This window comes from Pleurodeles waltl, chromosome 4_1 (assembly GCF_031143425.1).
Source record: "Pleurodeles waltl isolate 20211129_DDA chromosome 4_1, aPleWal1.hap1.20221129, whole genome shotgun sequence".
NCBI classification, from domain to species: Eukaryota; Metazoa; Chordata; class Amphibia; order Caudata; family Salamandridae; genus Pleurodeles; species Pleurodeles waltl.
The window spans coordinates 345,124,019-345,142,302 of record NC_090442.1 but is presented as its reverse complement, the minus strand read 5'-3'; positions in this window follow the sequence as shown (position 1 = coordinate 345,142,302).

Here is an 18,284-nt window from a genome sequence, read left to right as displayed (position 1 = left end):
CTAAACATCTAGGGGAATCCAAGATGGGGTGACTTGTGGGGCTCTGACCAGGTTCTGTTACCCAGAATCCTTTTAAAACCTCAAAGATTGGCCTAAAAAATGTTTTCCTCTCATTTTGGTGAAAGAAAGTTCTAGTATCTGAGAGAAACCACAAATTACCTTCGACCCAGTGTTCCCCCAAGTCTCCCGATAAAAAAGGTACCTCACTTGTGTGGGTAGGCCTAGCGCCCGTGAAAGGAAAAGCCCCAAAACACAACGTGGACACATCACATTTTCACAAAGAAAACACAGCTGTTTTTTTACAAAGTGCCAGGCTGCTGATTGTGGCCTCTAGCTCAGCCAGCACCTTGGGAAACCTAGCAAAGATGCACATTTTTGAAAACTAGACACCTAGGGGAATTCAAGATGGGGTGACTTGTTGGGCTCTGACCAGGTTCTGTTACCCAGAATCCTTTGCAAATCTAAAAATTTGGCTATAAAAACACTTTATCCTCTCATTTCAGTGACAGAAAGTTCTGGAATCTGAGAGGAACCCTAAATTTCCTTCCAGCCAGCATTCTCAAGAGTCTTCCGATAAAAATGGTACCTCACTTGTGTGGGTAGGACTAGCGCACGCAGAAGGAAATGCCCCAAAATACAACGTGGACACACCACATTTTCACAAAGAAAACAGAGATTTTTTTTACAAAGTACCTAGCTGTGGATTTTGGCCTCTATCTTAGCCGGCACCCTGGGAAACATAGCAAACCAGTGCATTTTTTAAAACTAGACACCTAGGGGAATCTAAGATGGGGTGACTTGTGGGGCTCTGACCAGATTCTGTTACCCAGAATCCTTTGCAAATCTCAAAATTTGGCCAAAAAAACACTTTTTCCTCTCATTTTGGTGACAGGAAGTTGTGGAATCTGAGAAGCCACAAATTTACTTCCACCCAGCGTACCCCCAAGTCTCCCGATAAAAATGGTGCCTCACATGTGTGGGTAGGCCTAGCGCCCATGAAAGGAAATGCCCCAAAACACAACGTGGACACACCACATTTTCACAAAGAAAACAGAGCTGTTTTTAACAAAGTGCCTAGCTGTGGATTTTGGCCTCTAGTTCAGCCAGCACCTTGGGTAACCTAGCAAACCTGCTCATTTTTTAAAACTAGACACCTAGGGGAATCCAAGATGGGGTGACTTGTGGGACTCTGACCAGGTTCTGTTACCGAGAATCCTTTGCAAACCTCAAAATTTGGCTAAAAGAAAGACGTATTCCTCTCATTTCGGAGACAGAAATTTCTAGAATCTGAGAGGAGCCACAAACTTCCTTCCACCCAGTGTTCCCACAAGTCTCCCGATACAAATGGTACTTCACTTGTGTGGGTAGGCCTAGCGCACGTGAAACGAAATGTCGCAAAACACAACGTGGACACATCACATTTTCACAAAGTAAACAGAGCTGTTTTTACAAAGTGCCTGACTGTGGATTTTGGCCTCTAGCTCAGACAGCACGTGGGGACACCTAGGAAACCTGTGCATTTTTGAAAACTAGACACCTAGGGGAATCCAAGATGGGGTGACTTGAGGGGCTCTGACCAGGTTCTGTTACCCAGAATCCTTTGCAAATCTCAAACTTTTGCCAAAAAAACACTTTTTCTTCTCATTTCGGTGACAGAAAGTTCTTGAATCTAAGAGAAGCCACAAACCTCCTTGCACCCAGCGTTCCCCCAAGTCTCCCGATAAAAATGGTGCCTCACGTGTGTGGGTAGGCCTAGCGCCCGTGAAAGGAAATGCCCCAAAACACAACGTGAACACATCACATTTTCACAAAGCAAACAGAGCTGTTTTTTACAAAGTGCCTAGCTGTGGAATGTATTCTCTAGCTCAGCCGGCACCTGGGGAAACCTAGCACACTTGCCCATTTCTGATATCAGACACCTAGGGGAATCCAAGATGGGGTGTCTTGTTGGACTCTGACCAGGTTCTGTTACCAAGAATCCTTTGCAAACCTCAAAATTTGGCCAAAAGAAACACGTATTCCTCTCATTTCGGAGACAGAAAGTTCTGGAATCTGAGAGGAGCCACAAACATCCTTCCACCCAGTGTTCCCACAAGTCTCCTGATACAAATAGTACTTCACTTGTGTGGGTGGGCCTAGCGCCCGCGAAAGGAAATGCCCCAGAACACAATGTGGACACATCACATTTTCACAAAGAAAACAGAGCTGTTTTTAACAAAGTGCCTAGCTCTGGATTTTGGCCTGTAGCTCAGCTGGCACCTAGGGAAACCTAGAAAACCAGTGCCTTTTTGAAAACTAGACACCTAGGGTAATTCAGGATGGGGTGACTTGTGGGGCTCTGACCAGGTTCTGTTACCCAGAATCCTTTGCAAACCTCAAAATTTGGCCAAAAAAAACTTTCTCCTCTCATTTTGGTGACAGAATGTTCTGGTATCTGAGAGGAGCCACAAATTTCCTTCCACCCAGCATTCCCCCAAGTCTGCCTGTAAAAATGGTACCTCACTTGTGTGGGTAAGCCTAGCGGCGAGAAAAGGAAATCCCCGAAACAAAATGTGGACACATCACATTTTCACAAAAAAACAGAGATGTTTTTTACAAAGTGCCTAGCTGTGGAATTTGGTCTCTAGCTGAGCCGCCACCTGTTGAAACCTAGGACACCTGCCCATTTCTGAAACTAGACACCTAGGGCAATCCAAGATGGGGTGACTTGTTGGGCTTTGACCAGGCTCTGTTACCCAGAATCCTTTGCAAACCTCAAAATTTGGCCCCCAAAACACTTTTTCCTCTCATTTCGGTGACAGCAAGTTTTGGAATCTGAAAGGAGCCACAAATTTCCTTCCACCCAGTGTTCCCCAAAGTCTCCCGATAAAAATGGTACCTCACTTGTGTGGGTAGGCATAGCGCCCGCGAAAGGAAATATCCCAAAATACAATGTGGAGACATCACATTTTCACAAAGAAAACAGAGGTGTTTTTAACAAAGTGCCTAGCTGTGGATTTTGGCCTGTAGCTCAGCTGGCACCTGGGGAAACCTAGCAAACCAGTGCCTTTTTGAAAACTTGACACCAAGGGGAATTCAAGATGGGGTGACTTGTGGGGCTCTGATCAGGTTCTGTTACCCAGAATCCTTTGCAAACCTCAAAATTTGGCCAAAAAAACACTTTCTCCTCTCATTTTGCTGACAGAATGTTCTGGTATCTGAGAGGAGCCACACATTTCCTTCCACCCAGCATTCCCCCAAGTCTCCCGATAAAAATGGTAGCTCACTTATGTGGGTAAGCCTAGCGGCCGCGAAAGGGAGTGCGCCGAAACACAACATGGACAAATCACATTTTCACAAAAAAAACAGAGATGTTTTTTACAAAGTGCCTAGCTGTGGAATTCGGTCTCTAGCTCAGCCGGCACCTGGGGAAACCTAGCACACCTGCACATTTCTGAAACTGGACACCTAGTGGAATCCAAGATGGGGTGACTTGTGGGGCTCTGACTAGGTTCTGTTACCCAGAAACCTTTGCAAACCTCAAAATGTGGCCAAAAAGCACTTTCTCCTCTCAATTTGGAGACAGAAAGTTCTGGTATCTGAGAGGAGCCACAAATTTCCTTCCACCCAGCGTTCCCCCAAGTCTCCCAAATAAATATGGTACCTCGCTTGTGTGGGTAGGCCTAGCGCCCGCAAAAGGAAATACCCCAAAACACAACAGTAACACATCACATTTTCACAAAGAAAACAGAGCTGTTTTTCACAAAGTGGCTAGCTGTGGAATTCGGTCTCTAGCTCAGCCAACACCTGGGGAAACCTAGCACACTTGCCCATTTCTGAAACTAGACACCTAGGGAAATCCATGATACGGTGACTTCTGGGGCTCTGACCAGGTTCTGTTACCCAGAATGCTTTGCAAACCTCAAAATTTGGCCCAAAAAAAAACACATATTCCTCATTTCGGTGACTGAAAGTTTTGGAATCTGAGAGGAGCCACAAACTTCCTTCCACCCGGTGTTCCCACAAGTCTCCCGATACAAATGGTACTTCACTTGTGTGGGTAGGACTAGCGCCCGCAAAAGGAAATGCCCAAAACACAACAATGACGCATCACATCTTCACAAAGAAAACAGAGCTGTTTTTCACAAAGTGCCTAGCTGTGGATTTTGAGCTCTAGCTCAGACAGCACGTGGGGACACCTAGCAAACCAGTGCATTTTTTAAAAATAGACACCTAGGGGAATCCATATTTGGTGACTTGATGGGCTCTGACCAGATTCTGTTACCCAGAATAATTTGCAAACCTCAAAATTTGGCCATAAAACACTTTCTCCTCTCATTTTAGTGACAGAAAGTTCTGGTATCTGAGAGGAACCACAAATTTCCTTCCACCCAGCGTTCCCCCAAATAAATATGGTACCTCGCTTATGTGGGTAGGCCTAGCGCCCGCAAAAGGAAATACCACAAAACACAATGTGAATACATCACATTTTCAAAAAGAAAACAGAGCTGTTTTTTACAAAGTGCCCAGCTGTGGATTTTGGCCTCTAGCTCAGCCGGCACTTCAGGAAACCTAGCAAACCTGCCCATTTTTTAAAACTAAACATCTAGGGGAATCCAAGAAGGGGTGACTTGTGGGGCTCTGACCAGGTTCTGTTACCCAGAATCCTTTTAAAACCTCAAAAATTGCCCCCAAAAAATGTTCTCCTCTAATTTTGCTGAAAGAAAGTTCTGGTATCCGATAGGAGCCACAAATTACCTTCGGCCCAGCGTTCCCCCAAGTCTCACGATAAAAATGGTACCTCACTTGTGTGGGTAGGCCTAGCGCCCGCGAAAGGAAACGCCCCAAAACACAACGTGGACACATCACATTTTCAAAAAGAAAACACAGCTGTTTTTTTACAAAGTGCCAGGCTGTGGATTGTGGCCTCTAGCTCAGCCAGAACCTTGGGAAACCTAGCAAAGATGCACATTTTTGAAAACTAGACGCCTAGGGGAATTCAAGATGGGGTGACTTGTGGGGATCTGACCAGGTTCTGTTACCCAGAATCCTTTGGAAACCTCAAAATTTGGCCCCCAAAAACTTATTCCTCTCATTTTGATGACAGAAAGTTCTTGAATCTAAGAGAAGCCACAAACCTCCTTGCACCCAGCGTTCCCCCAAGTCTCCCGATAAAAATGGTGCCTCACGTGTGTGGGTAGGCCTAGCGCCCGTGAAAGGAAATGCCCCAAAACACAACGTGAACACATCACATTTTCACAAAGCAAACAGAGCTGTTTTTTACAAAGTGCCTAGCTGTGGAATGTATTCTCTAGCTCAGCCGGCACCCGGGGAAACCTAGCACACTTGCCCATTTCTGAAATCAGACACCTAGGGGAATCCAAGATGGGGTGCCTTGTTGGACTCTGACCAGGTTCTGTTACCAAGAATCCTTTGCAAACCTCAAAATTTGGCCAAAAGAAACACGTATTCCTCTCATTTCGGAGACAGAAAGTTCTGGAATCTGAGAGGAGCCACAAACATCCTTCCACCCAGTGTTCCCACAAGTCTCCTGATACAAATAGTACTTCACTTGTGTGGGTGGGCCTAGCGCCCGCGAAAGGAAATGCCCCAGAACACAATGTGGACACATCACATTTTCACAAAGAAAACAGAGCTGTTTTTAACAAAGTGCCTAGCTCTGGATTTTGGCCTGTAGCTCAGCTGGCACCTAGGGAAACCTAGAAAACCAGTGCCTTTTTGAAAACTAGACACCTAGGGTAATTCAGGATGGGGTGACTTGTGGGGCTCTGACCAGGTTCTGTTACCCAGAATCCTTTGCAAACCTCAAAATTTGGCCAAAAAAAACTTTCTCCTCTCATTTTGGTGACAGAATGTTCTGGTATCTGAGAGGAGCCACAAATTTCCTTCCACCCAGCATTCCCCCAAGTCTGCCTGTAAAAATGGTACCTCACTTGTGTGGGTAAGCCTAGCGGCGAGAAAGGGAAATCCCCGAAACAAAATGTGGACACATCACATTTTCACAAAAAAACAGAGATGTTTTTTACAAAGTGCCTAGCTGTGGAATTTGGTCTCTAGCTCAGCCGCCACCTGTGGAAACCTAGGACACCTGCCCATTTCTGAAACTAGACACCTAGGGCAATCCAAGATGGGGTGACTTGTTGGGCTCTGACCAGGCTCTGTTACCCAGAATCCTTTGCAAACCTCAAAATTTGGCCCCCAAAACACTTTTTCCTCTCATTTCGGTGACAGCAAGTTTTGGAATCTGAAAGGAGCCACAAATTTCCTTCCACCCAGTGTTCCCCAAAGTCTCCCGATAAAAATGGTACCTCACTTGTGTGGGTAGGCATAGCGCCCGCGAAAGGAAATATCCCAAAATACAATGTGGAGACATCACATTTTCACAAAGAAAACAGAGGTGTTTTTAACAAAGTGCCTAGCTGTGGATTTTGGCCTGTAGCTCAGCTGGCACCTGGGGAAACCTAGCAAACCAGTGCCTTTTTGAAAACTTGACACCAAGGGGAATTCAAGATGGGGTGACTTGTGGGGCTCTGATCAGGTTCTGTTACCCAGAATCCTTTGCAAACCTCAACATTTGGCCAAAAAAACACTTTCTCCTCTCATTTTGCTGACAGAATGTTCTGGTATCTGAGAGGAGCCACACATTTCCTTCCACCCAGCATTCCCCCAAGTCTCCCGATAAAAATGGTAGCTCACTTATGTGGGTAAGCCTAGCGGCCGCGAAAGGGAGTGCGCCGAAACACAACATGGACAAATCACATTTTCACAAAAAAAACAGAGATGTTTTTTACAAAGTGCCTAGCTGTGGAATTCGGTCTCTAGCTCAGCCGGCACATGGGGAAACCTAGCACACCTGCCCATTTCTGAAACTGGACACCTAGTGGAATCCAAGATGGGGTGACTTGTGGGGCTCTGACTAGGTTCTGTTACCCAGAAACCTTTGCAAACCTCAAAATGTGGCCAAAAAGCACTTTCTCCTCTCAATTTGGAGACAGAAAGTTCTGGTATCTGAGAGGAGCCACAAATTTCCTTCCACCCAGCGTTCCCCCAAGTCTCCCAAATAAATATGGTACCTCGCTTGTGTGGGTAGGCCTAGCGCCCGCAAAAGGAAATACCCCAAAACACAACAGTAACACATCACATTTTCACAAAGAAAACAGAGCTGTTTTTCACAAAGTGGCTAGCTGTGGAATTCGGTCTCTAGCTCAGCCAGCACCTGGGGAAACCTAGCACACTTGCCCATTTCTGAAACTAGACACCTAGGGAAATCCATGATACGGTGACTTCTTGGGCTCTGACCAGGTTCTGTTACCCAGAATCCTTTGCAAACCTCAAAATTTGGCCCAAAAAAAAACACATATTCCTCATTTCGGTGACAGAAAGTTTTGGAATCTGAGAGGAGCCACAAACTTCCTTCCACCCGGTGTTCCCACAAGTCTCCCGATACAAATGGTACTTCACTTGTGTGGGTAGGACTAGCGCCCGCAAAAGGAAATGCCCAAAACACAACAATGACGCATCACATCTTCACAAAGAAAACAGAGCTGTTTTTCACAAAGTGCCTAGCTGTGGATTTTGAGCTCTAGCTCAGACAGCACGTGGGGACACCTAGCAAACCAGTGCATTTTTTAAAAATAGACACCTAGGGGAATCCATATTTGGTGACTTGATGGGCTCTGACCAGATTCTGTTACCCAGAATAATTTGCAAACCTCAAAATTTGGCCATAAAACACTTTCTCCTCTCATTTTAGTGACAGAAAGTTCTGGTATCTGAGTGGAACCACAAATTTCCTTCCACCCAGCGTTCCCCCAAATAAATATTGTACCTCGCTTATGTGGGTAGGCCTAGCGCCCGCGAAAGGAAATACCACAAAACACAATGTGAATACATCACATTTTCACAAAAAAAACAGAGCTGTTTTTTACAAAGTGCCCAGCTGTGGATTTTGGCCTCTAGCTCAGCCGGCACTTCGGAAAACCTAGCAAACCTGCCCATTTTTTTAAACTAAACATCTAGGCGAATCCAAGATGGGGTGACTTGTGGAGCTCTGACCAGGTTCTGTTACCCAGAATCCTTTTAAAACCTCAAAAATTGCCCCCCAAAAATGTTCTCCTATCAATTTCCTGAAAGAAGGTTCTGGTATCTGAGAGGAGCCACAAATTACCTTCGACCCAGCGTTCCCCCAAGTCTCCTGATAAAAATGGTACCTCACTTGTGTGGGTAGGCCTAGCGCCCGCGAAAGGAAAGGCCCCAAAACACAACGTGGACACATCACATTTTCACAAAGAAAACACAGCTGTTTTTTTACAAAGTGCCAGGCTGTGGATTGTGGCCTCTAGCTCAGCCAGCACCTTGGGAAACCTAGCAAAGATGCACATTTTTGAAAACTAGATACCTAGGGGAATTCAAGATGGGGTGACTTATGGGGCTCTAACCAGGTTCTGTTACCCAGAATCCTTTGCAAACCTCAAAATTTGGCCCCAAAAAACTTTTTCCTCTCATTTTGATGACAGAAAGTTCTGGAATCTGAGAGGAGCCACAAATTTCCTTCCACCCAGCGTTCCCACAAGTCTCCCAATAAAAATGGTACCTCACTTGTGTGGGTAGGACTAGTGCCCACGAAAGGAAATGCCCCAAAACACAACGTGGACACATCACATTTTCACATAGAAAACAGAGCTGTTTTTAACAAAGTGCCTAGTTGTGGATTTTGGCCTCTAGCTCAGACGGCACGTGTGGATACCTAGCAAACCAGTGCATTTCTGAAAACTAGACACCTAGGGGAATCCATATGGGTGACCTGTGGGGCTCTGACCAGGTTCTGTTACCCAGAATCCTTTACAAATCTAAAAATTTGGCCAAAAAAATACTTTTTCCTCTCATTTGGGGACAGAAAGTTCTGGAATCTGAGAGAAGCCACAAATTTACTTCCACCCAGCATTCCCCCAAGTCTCCCGATAAAAATGGTGCCTCACGTGTGTGGGTATGCCTAGCGCCCGTGAAAAAAATGCCCCAAAACACAACTTGGACACACCACATTTTCACAAAGAAAACAGTGCTGTTTTTAACAAAGTGCCTAGCTGTGGATTTTGGCCTCTAGCTCACCCGGCACCTTGAGAAACCTAGCAAACCTGCTCATTTTTTAAAACTAGACACCTAGGGGAATTCAAGATGCGGTGACTTGTGGGACTCTGACCAGGTTCTGTTACAGAGAATCCTTTGCAAACCTAAAAATTTGGCCAAAAGAAACACGTGTTCCTCTCATTTCGGTGACAGAAAGTTCTGGAATCTGAGAGGAGCCACAAACTTCCTTCCACCCAGTGTTCCCACAAGTCTTCCGATACAAATGGTACTTCACCTGTGAGGGTAGGCCTAGCGCCCGCGAAAGGAAATGCCCCAAAACACAACATGGACACATAACATTTTCTCAAAGAAAACAGAGCTCTTTTTTACAAAGTGCCTAGCTGTGGATTTTGGCCTCTAGCTCAGACAGCACGTGGGGACACCTAGCAAACAAGTGCATTTTTGAAAACTAGACACCTAGGGGAATTCAAGATAGGGTGACTTGAGGGGCTCTGACCAGGTTCTGTTACCCAGAATCCTTTGCAAATCTCAAAGTTTGGCCATAATACACTTTTTCCACTCATTTCGGTGACAGAAAGTTCTGGAATCTGAGAGGAGCCACAAATTTCCTTCCACCCAGCATTCCCCCAAGTCGCCCGATAAAAATGGTGCCTCACGTGTGTGGGTAGGCCTAGCGCCCGTGAAAGAAAATGCCCCAAAACACAACTTGGACACATCACATTTTCACAAAGAAAACAGAGCTGTTTTTAACAAAGTGCCTAGCTGTGGATTTTGGCCTCTAGCTCAGCCGGCACCTTTGGGAAACCTAGCAAACCTGCTCATTTTTTTAAACTAAACTCTGACCAGGTTCTGTTACCCAGAATCCTTTTAAAACCTCAAAAATAGGCCCAAAAAAATGTTCTCCACTCATTTTGGTGAAAGAAAGTTCTGGTATCTGAGAGGAGCCACAAATTACCTTCTACCCAGCGTTCCCCCAGGTCTCCCGATAAAATGGTACCTTACTTGTGTGGGTAGGCCTAGCGCCCGCGAAAGGAAAGGCCCTAAAACACAACGTGGATACATCACATTTTCACAAAGAAAACAGAGCTGTTTTTTTACAAAGTGCCAGGCTGTGTATTGTGGCCTCTAGCTCAGCCAGCACCTCGGGAAAACTAGCAAAGATGCACATTTTTGAAAACTTGACACCTAGGGGAATTCAAGATGGGGTGACTTGTGGGGCTCTGACCAGGTTCTGTTACCCAGAATCCTTTGCAAACCTCAAAATTCGGCCCAAAAAAACCTTTTCCTCTCACTTTGGTGACAGAAAGTTCTTGAATCTGAGAGGAGCCACAAATTTCCTTCCACCCAGCATTATCCAAGTCTCCCGATAAAAATGGTACTTCACTTGTGTGGGTAGGCCTAGCACCCGCAAATGGAAAGGCCTCAAAACACTACGTGGACACATCACATTTTCACAAAGAAAAGAGAGATGTTTTTTACAAAGTGCCTAGCTGTGGAATTTGGCCTCTAGCTCAGACGGCACTTGGGGAAACTTGTGGGACTCTGACCAGGTTCTTTTACAGAGAATCCTTTGCAAACCTCAAAATTTGGCCAAAAGAAACACGTATTCCTCTCATTTCGGTGACAGAAAGTTCTGGAATCTGAGAGGAGCAACTAACATTCTTTCCACCCAGTGTTCCCACAAGTCTCCTGATACAAATGGTACTTCACTTGTGTGGGTAGGCCTAGCGCCCGCGAAAGGAAATACCCCAAAACACAACGTGAACACATCTAATTTTCACAAAGAAAACAGAGCTGTTTTTTACAAAGTGCCTAGCTGTGGAATTCGGTCTCTAGCTCAGCCGGCACCTGGGGAAACCTAGCAAACCTGCCCATTTCTGAAACAAGACACCTAGGGGAATCCAAGATGGGGTGACTTGTGGGGCTCTGACGAGGTTCTGTTACCCAGAATCCTTGGCAAACCTCAAAATTTGGCCAAAAAAACACTTTTTCCTCTCATTTCTGTGACAGAAAGTTCTGGAATCTGAGAGGAGCCACAAATTTCCTTCCACCAAATGTTCCCCCACGTCTCCCAATAAAAATGGTGCATCACTTGTGTGGGTAGGCCTAGCGCCTGCAAAAGGAAATGCCCCAAAATACAACGTGGACACACCACATTTTCACAAAGAAAACAGAGATTTTTTTTTACGAAGAGCCTAGCTGTGGATTTTGGCCTCTTGCTCAGCCGGCATTTTGGGAAACCTAGAAAACCTGAGCATTTTTGAAAACTAGACACCTAGGGGAATCAAAGATGGTTTGACTTGTGGGGCTCTGACCAGGTTCTGTTACACAGAATCCTTTACAAATCTCAAAATTTGGCCCAAAAAACACTTTTTCCTCTCATTTTTGTGACAGAAAGTTCTGGAATCTGAGAGAAGCCACAAATCTTCTTCCACCCAGTAGTCCCCCAAGTCTCCCAATAAAAATTGTGCCTCACGTCTGTGGGTAGGCCTAGCGCCCGTGAAAGGAAATGCCCTAAGACACAATGTGAACACATCACATTTTCTCAAGGAAAACAGAGCTGTTTTTTACAAAGTGCCTAGCCGTGGAATTAAGTTTCTAGCTCGTCCGGCACTTGGGGAAAGCTAGCACACCTGCCCATTTCTCAAACTAGACACCTAGAGGAATCCAAGATGGGGTGACTTGTGGGACTCTGACCAGGTTCTGTTACCGAGAATCCTTTGCAAACCTCAAAATTTAGCCAAAAGAAAGACGTATTCATCTAATTTCTGAGACAGAAAGTTCTAGAATCTGAGAGGAGCCACAAACTTCCTTCCACCCAGTGTTCCCACAAGTCTCCCAATATAAATGGTACTTCACTTGTTTGGGTAGGCCTAGCGCCCGTGAAAGTAAATGTCCCAAAACACAACGTGGACACATCAGATTTTCACAAAGAAAACAGAGCTGTTTTTTACAAAGTGCCTAGCTGTGTATTTTGGCCTCTAGCTCAGACAGCACGTGGGGACACCTAGCAAACCAGTGCATTTTTCAAAACTAGACACGAAGAGGAATCCATATGGGGTGACTTGTGGGGCTCTGATCAGGTTCTGTTACAGAGAATCCTTTGCAAACCTCAAAATTTGCCCAAAATAAAAAAACACGTATTCCTCATTTCGGTGACAGAAAGTTCTGGAATCTGAGAGGAGCCACAAACTTCCTTCCACCCAGTGTTCCCACAAGTCTCCCAATACAAATGGTACTTCACTTGTGTGGGTAGGCCTAGCGCCCGTGAAAGGAAATGCCCCAAAACACATCGTGGACACATAACATTTTCACAAAGAAAACAGAGCTGTTTTTTACAAAGTGCCTAGCTGTGGAATGTATTCTCTAGCTCTGCCGGCACCTGGGAAAACCTAGCACACCTGCCCATTTCTCAAACTAGACACCTAGGAGAATCCAATATGGGGTGATTTGTGGGACTCTGACCAGGTTCTGTTACCGAGAATCCTTTGCAAACCTCAAAATTTGGCCAAAAGAAACACGTATTCCTCTCATTTCGGAGACAGAAAGTTCTGGAATCTGAGAGGAGCCACAAACATCTTTCCACCCAGTGTTCCCACAAGTCTCCCGATACAAATGGTACTTCACTTGTGTGGGTGGGCCTAGCGCCCACGAAAGGAAATGCCCCAGAACACAAAGTGGACACATCACATTTTCACATAGAAAACAGAGCTGTTTTTCACAAAGTGCCTAGCTCTGGATTTTGGCCTGTAGCTCAGCTGGCACCTAGGGAAACCTAGCAAATCAGTGCCTTTTTGAAAACTGGACACCTAGGGAAATTCAGGATGGGTAGGCATAGCGCCCGCGAAAGGAAATACCCCAAAATACAACGTGGAGACATCACATTTTCACAAAGAAAACAGAGCTGTTTTTAACAAAGTGCCTAGCTGTGGATTTTGGCCTGTAGCTCAGCTGGCACCTGGTGAAACCTAGCAAACCAGTGCCTTTTTGAAAACTTGACACCAAGGGGAATTCAAGATGGGGTGACTTGTGGGGCTCTGATCAGGTTATGTTACCCAGAATCCTTTGCAAACCTCAAAATTTGGCCAAACAAACACTTTCTCCTCTCATTTTGGTGACAGAATGTTCTGGTATCTGAGAGGAGCCACAAATTTCCTTCCACCCAGCGTTCCCCCATGTCTCCCGATAAAAATGGAAGCTCACTTATGTGGGTAAGCCTAGGGGCCGCGAAAGGGAAAACCCTGAAACACAATGTGGACACATCACATTTTCCCCAAAAAAACAGAGATGTTTTTTACAAAGTGCCTAGCTGTGGAATTCGGTCTCTAGCTCAGACGGCACCTGGGGAAACCTAGCACACCTGCCCATTTCTGAAACTAGACACCTAGTGGAATCCAAGATGGGGTGACTTGTGGGGCTCTGACCAGGTTCTGTTACCCAGAATCCTTTGCAAACCTCTAAATTTGACCCAAAAAAAACCCACATATTCCTCATTTCGGTGTCAGAAAGTTTTGGAATCTGAGAGGAGCCACAAACTTCCTTCCACCCGGTGTTCCCACAAGTCTCCCAATGCAAATGGTACTTCACTTGTGTGGGTAGGACTAGCGCCCGCAAAAGGAAATGCCCAAAGCACAACATGGACACATCACATTTTCACAAAGAAAACAGAGCTGTTTTTTTACAAACTGCCTAGCTGTGGATTTTGGCCTCTAGCTCAGACAGCACGTGGGGACACCTAGCAAACCAGTGCAATTTTGAAAACTAGACACCTAGGGGAATCCATATGGGGTGACTTGTGGGGCTCTGACCAGGTTCTGTTACCCAGAATAATTAGCAAACCTCAAAATATGGCCATAAAACACTTTCTCCTCTCATTTTGGTGACAGAAAGTTCTGGTATCTGAGAGGAGCCTCAAATTTCCTTCCACCCAGCGTTCCCCCAAGTCTCCCAAATAAATATGGTACCTCGCTTATGTGGGTAGGCCTAGCGCCCGTGAAAGGAAATACCACAAAACACAATGTGAATACATCACATTTTCAAAAAGAAAACAGAGCTGTTTTTTACAAAGTGCCCAGCTGTGGATTTTGGCCTCTAGCTCAGCCGGCACTTCAGGAAACCTAGCAAACCTGCCCATTTTTTAAAACTAAACATCTAGGGGAATCCAAGAAGGGGTGACTTGTGGGGCTCTGACCAGGTTCTGTTACCCAGAATCCTTTTAAAACCTCAAAAATTGCCCCCAAAAAATGTTCTCCTCTAATTTTGCTGAAAGAAAGTTCTGGTATCCGATAGGAGCCACAAATTACCTTCGGCCCAGCGTTCCCCCAAGTCTCACGATAAAAATGGTACCTCACTTGTGTGGGTAGGCCTAGCGCCCGCGAAAGGAAACGCCCCAAAACACAACGTGAACACATCACATTTTCAAAAAGAAAACACAGCTGTTTTTTTACAAAGTGCCAGGCTGTGGATTGTGGCCTCTAGCTCAGCCAGAACCTTGGGAAACCTAGCAAAGATGCACATTTTTGAAAACTAGACGCCTAGGGGAATTCAAGATGGGGTGACTTGTGGGGATCTGACCAGGTTCTGTTACCCAGAATCCTTTGGAAACCTCAAAATTTGGCCCCCAAAAACTTATTCCTCTCATTTTGATGACAGAAAGTTCTGGAATCTGAGAGGAGCCACAAATTTCCTTCCACCCAGCGTTCCCACATGTCTCCCAATAAAAATGGTACCTCACTTGTGTGGGTAGTCCTAGCGCCCACAAAAGGAAATGCCCCAAAACACAACGTGGACACATCACATTTTCACATAGAAAACAGAGCTGTTTTTAACAAAGTGGCTAGTTGTGGATTTTGGCCTCTAGCTCAGACGGCACGTGTGGATACCTAGCAAACCAGTGCATTTTTGAAAACTAGACACCTAGGGGAATCCATATGGGGTGACCTGTGGGGCTCTGACCAGGTTCTGTTACCCAGAATCCTTTGCAAATCTAAAAATTTGGCCAAAAAACACTTTTTCCTCTCATTTCAGTGACAGAAAGATCTGGAATCTGAGAGAAGCCATAAATTTACTTCCACCCAGCTTTCCCCCAAGTCTCCTAAATAAATATGGCACGTCGCTTGTGTGGGTAGGCCTAGCACCCACGAAAGGAAATACCCCCAAAACACAACGTGAACACATCACATTTTCACAAAGAAAACAGAGCTGTTTTTTACAAAGTGCCTAGCTGTGGAATTCGGTCTCTAGCTCAGCCTGCACCTGGGGAAACCTAGCAAACCTGCCGATTTCTGAAACTAGACACCTAGGGGAATCGAAGATGGGGTGACTTGTGGGGCTCTGACGAGGTTCTGTTACTCAGAATCCTTTGCAAACCACAAAATTTGGCCAAAAAAAACACTTTTTCCTCTCATTTCTGTGACAGAAAGTTCTGGAATCTGAGAGGAGCCACAAATTTCCTTCCACCAAATGTTCCCCTAAGTCTCCTGATAAAAATGGTGCATCACTTGTGTGGGTAGGCCTACCGCCTGCTAAAGGAAATGCCCCAAAATACAACGTGGACACACCACATTTTCACAAAGAAAACAGAGATTTTTTTTTACGAAGAGCCTAGCTGTGGATTTTGGCCTCTTGCTCAGCCGGCATTTTGGGAAACGTAGCAAACCTGCGCATTTTTGAAAACTAGACACCTAGGGGAATAAGAGATGGTTTGACTTGTACGGCTCTGACCAGGTTCTGTTACACAGATTCTTTGCAAATCTCAAACTTTTGCTCAAAAAACACTTTTTCCTCTCATTTTTGTCACAGAAAGTTCTGGAATCTGAGAGAAGCCACAAATCTCCTTCCACCCAGCGTTCCCCCAAGTCTCCCAATAAAAATTGTGCCTCACGTCTGTGGGTAGGCCTAGCGCCCCTGAAAGGAAATGCCACAAGACACAACCTTAACACATCACATTTTCACAAAGAAAACAGAGTTGCTTTTTACAAAGTGTCTAGCCGTGAAATTAAGTCTCTAGCTCGTCCGGCACTTGGGGAAAGCTAGCACTCCTGCCCATTTCTCAAACTAGACACCTAGGGGAATCCAAGATGGGGTGACTTGTGGGACTCTGACCAGGTTCTGTTACATAGAATCCTTTGCAAACCTCAAAATTTAGCCAAAAGAAAGACGTATTCCACTCATTTCGGAGACAGAAAGTTCAAGAATCTGAGAGGAGCCACAAACTTCGTTCCACCCAGTGTTCCCACAAGTCTCCCAATACAAATGGTACTTCACTTGTGTGGGTAGGCCTAGCGCCCGTGAAAGGAAATGTCCCAAAACACAACGTGGACACATCACATTTTCACAAAGAAAACAGAGCTTTTTTTACAAAGTGCCTAGCTGTGGATTTTGGCGTCTAGCTCAGACAGCACGTGGGGACACCTAGCAAACCAGTGCATTTTTCAAAACTAGACAAGTAGGGGAATCCATATGGGGTGACTTGTGGGGCTCTGATCAGGTTCTGTTACAGAGAATCCTTTGCAAACCTCAAAATATGCCCAAAATAAAAAACATGTATTCCTCATTTCGGTGACAGAAAGTTCTGGAATCTGAGAGGAGCCACAAACTTCCTTCCACCCAGTGTTCCCACAAGTCTCCCGATACAAATGGTACTTCACTTGTGTGGGTAGGCCTAGCGCCCGTGAAAGGAAATGTCCCAAAACACAACGTGGACACATCACATTTTCACAAAGAAAACAGAGCTGTTTTTTACAAAGTGCCCAGCTGTGGATTTTGGCCTATAGCTCTGACAGCACGGAGTGACACCTAGCAAATCAGTGCATTTTTAAAAACTAGACACCTAGGGGAATCCATATGGGGTGACTTGTGGGGCTCTGAACAGGTTATGTTACCCAGAATCCTTTTAAAACCTCAAAAATTGGCCCAAAAAACGTTTCTCCTCTCATTTTGGTGACAGAAAGTTCTGGTATCTGAGAGGACCCACAAATTACCTTCGACCCAGCATTCCCCTAAGTCTCCCGATAAAAATGGTACCTCACTTGTGTGGATAGGCCTAGCGCCTGTGAAAGGAAATGTCCCAAAACACAACGTGGACACATCACATTTTCACAAAGAAAACAGAGCTGTTTTTTTACAAAGTGCCTAGCTGTGGATTTTGGCCTCTAGCTCAGACAGCACGTGGGGACATCTAGCAAACCAGTGCATTTTTCAAAACTAGACACTTAGGGGAATCCATATGGGGTGACGTGTGGGGCTCTGACCAGGTTCTGTTACAGAGAATCCTTTGCAAACCTCAAAATTTGGCCAAAATAAAAAACACGTGTTCCTCATTTCGGTGACAGAAAGTTCTGGAATCTGAGAGGAGCCACAAACGTCCTTCCACCCAGTGTTCCCACAAGTCTCCCGATACAAATGGTACTTCACTTGTGTGGGTAGGCCTAGCGCCCGCGTAAGGAAATGCCCCGAAAAACAACGTGGACACATAACATTTTCACAAAGAAAACAGAGCTGTTTTTTACAAAGTGCCTAGCTGTGGATTTTGGCCTATAGCTCAGACAACACGTGGGGACACCTAGCAAATCAGTGCATTTTTTTAAACTAGACACCTAGGGGAATCCAAATGGGGTGACTTGTGGGGATCTGACTAGGTTCTGTTACCCAGAATCCTTTGCAAATCTCAAAATTTGGTCAAAAAAACACTTTTTCCTCATTCCGGTGACAGAAAGTTCTGGAATCTGAGAGGAGCCACAAATTTCCTTCCACCCAGCATTCCCTCAAGTCTCCCAATAAAAATGGTACTTCACTTGTGTGGGTAGGCCTAGCGCCTACAAAAGGAAATGTCCCAAAATACAACGTGGACACACCACATTTTCACAAAGAAAACAGAGATTTTTTTTTACGAAGAGCCTAGCTGTGGATTTTGGCCTCTTGCTCAGCCGGCATTTTGGGAAACCTAGCAAACCTGCACAGTTTTAAAAAACTAGACACCTAGGGGAATCAAAGATGGGCTGACTTGTGGGGCTCTGACCAGGTTCTGTTACCCAGAATCCTTTGCAAATCTCACAATTTGGCCCAAAAAACACTTTTTCCTCTCATTTTTGTGACAGAAAGTTCTGGAATCTGAGAGAAGCCACAAATCTCCTTCCACCCAGCGTTCCCCCAAGTCTCCCAATAAAAATTGTGCCTCACGTCTGTGGGTAGGCCTA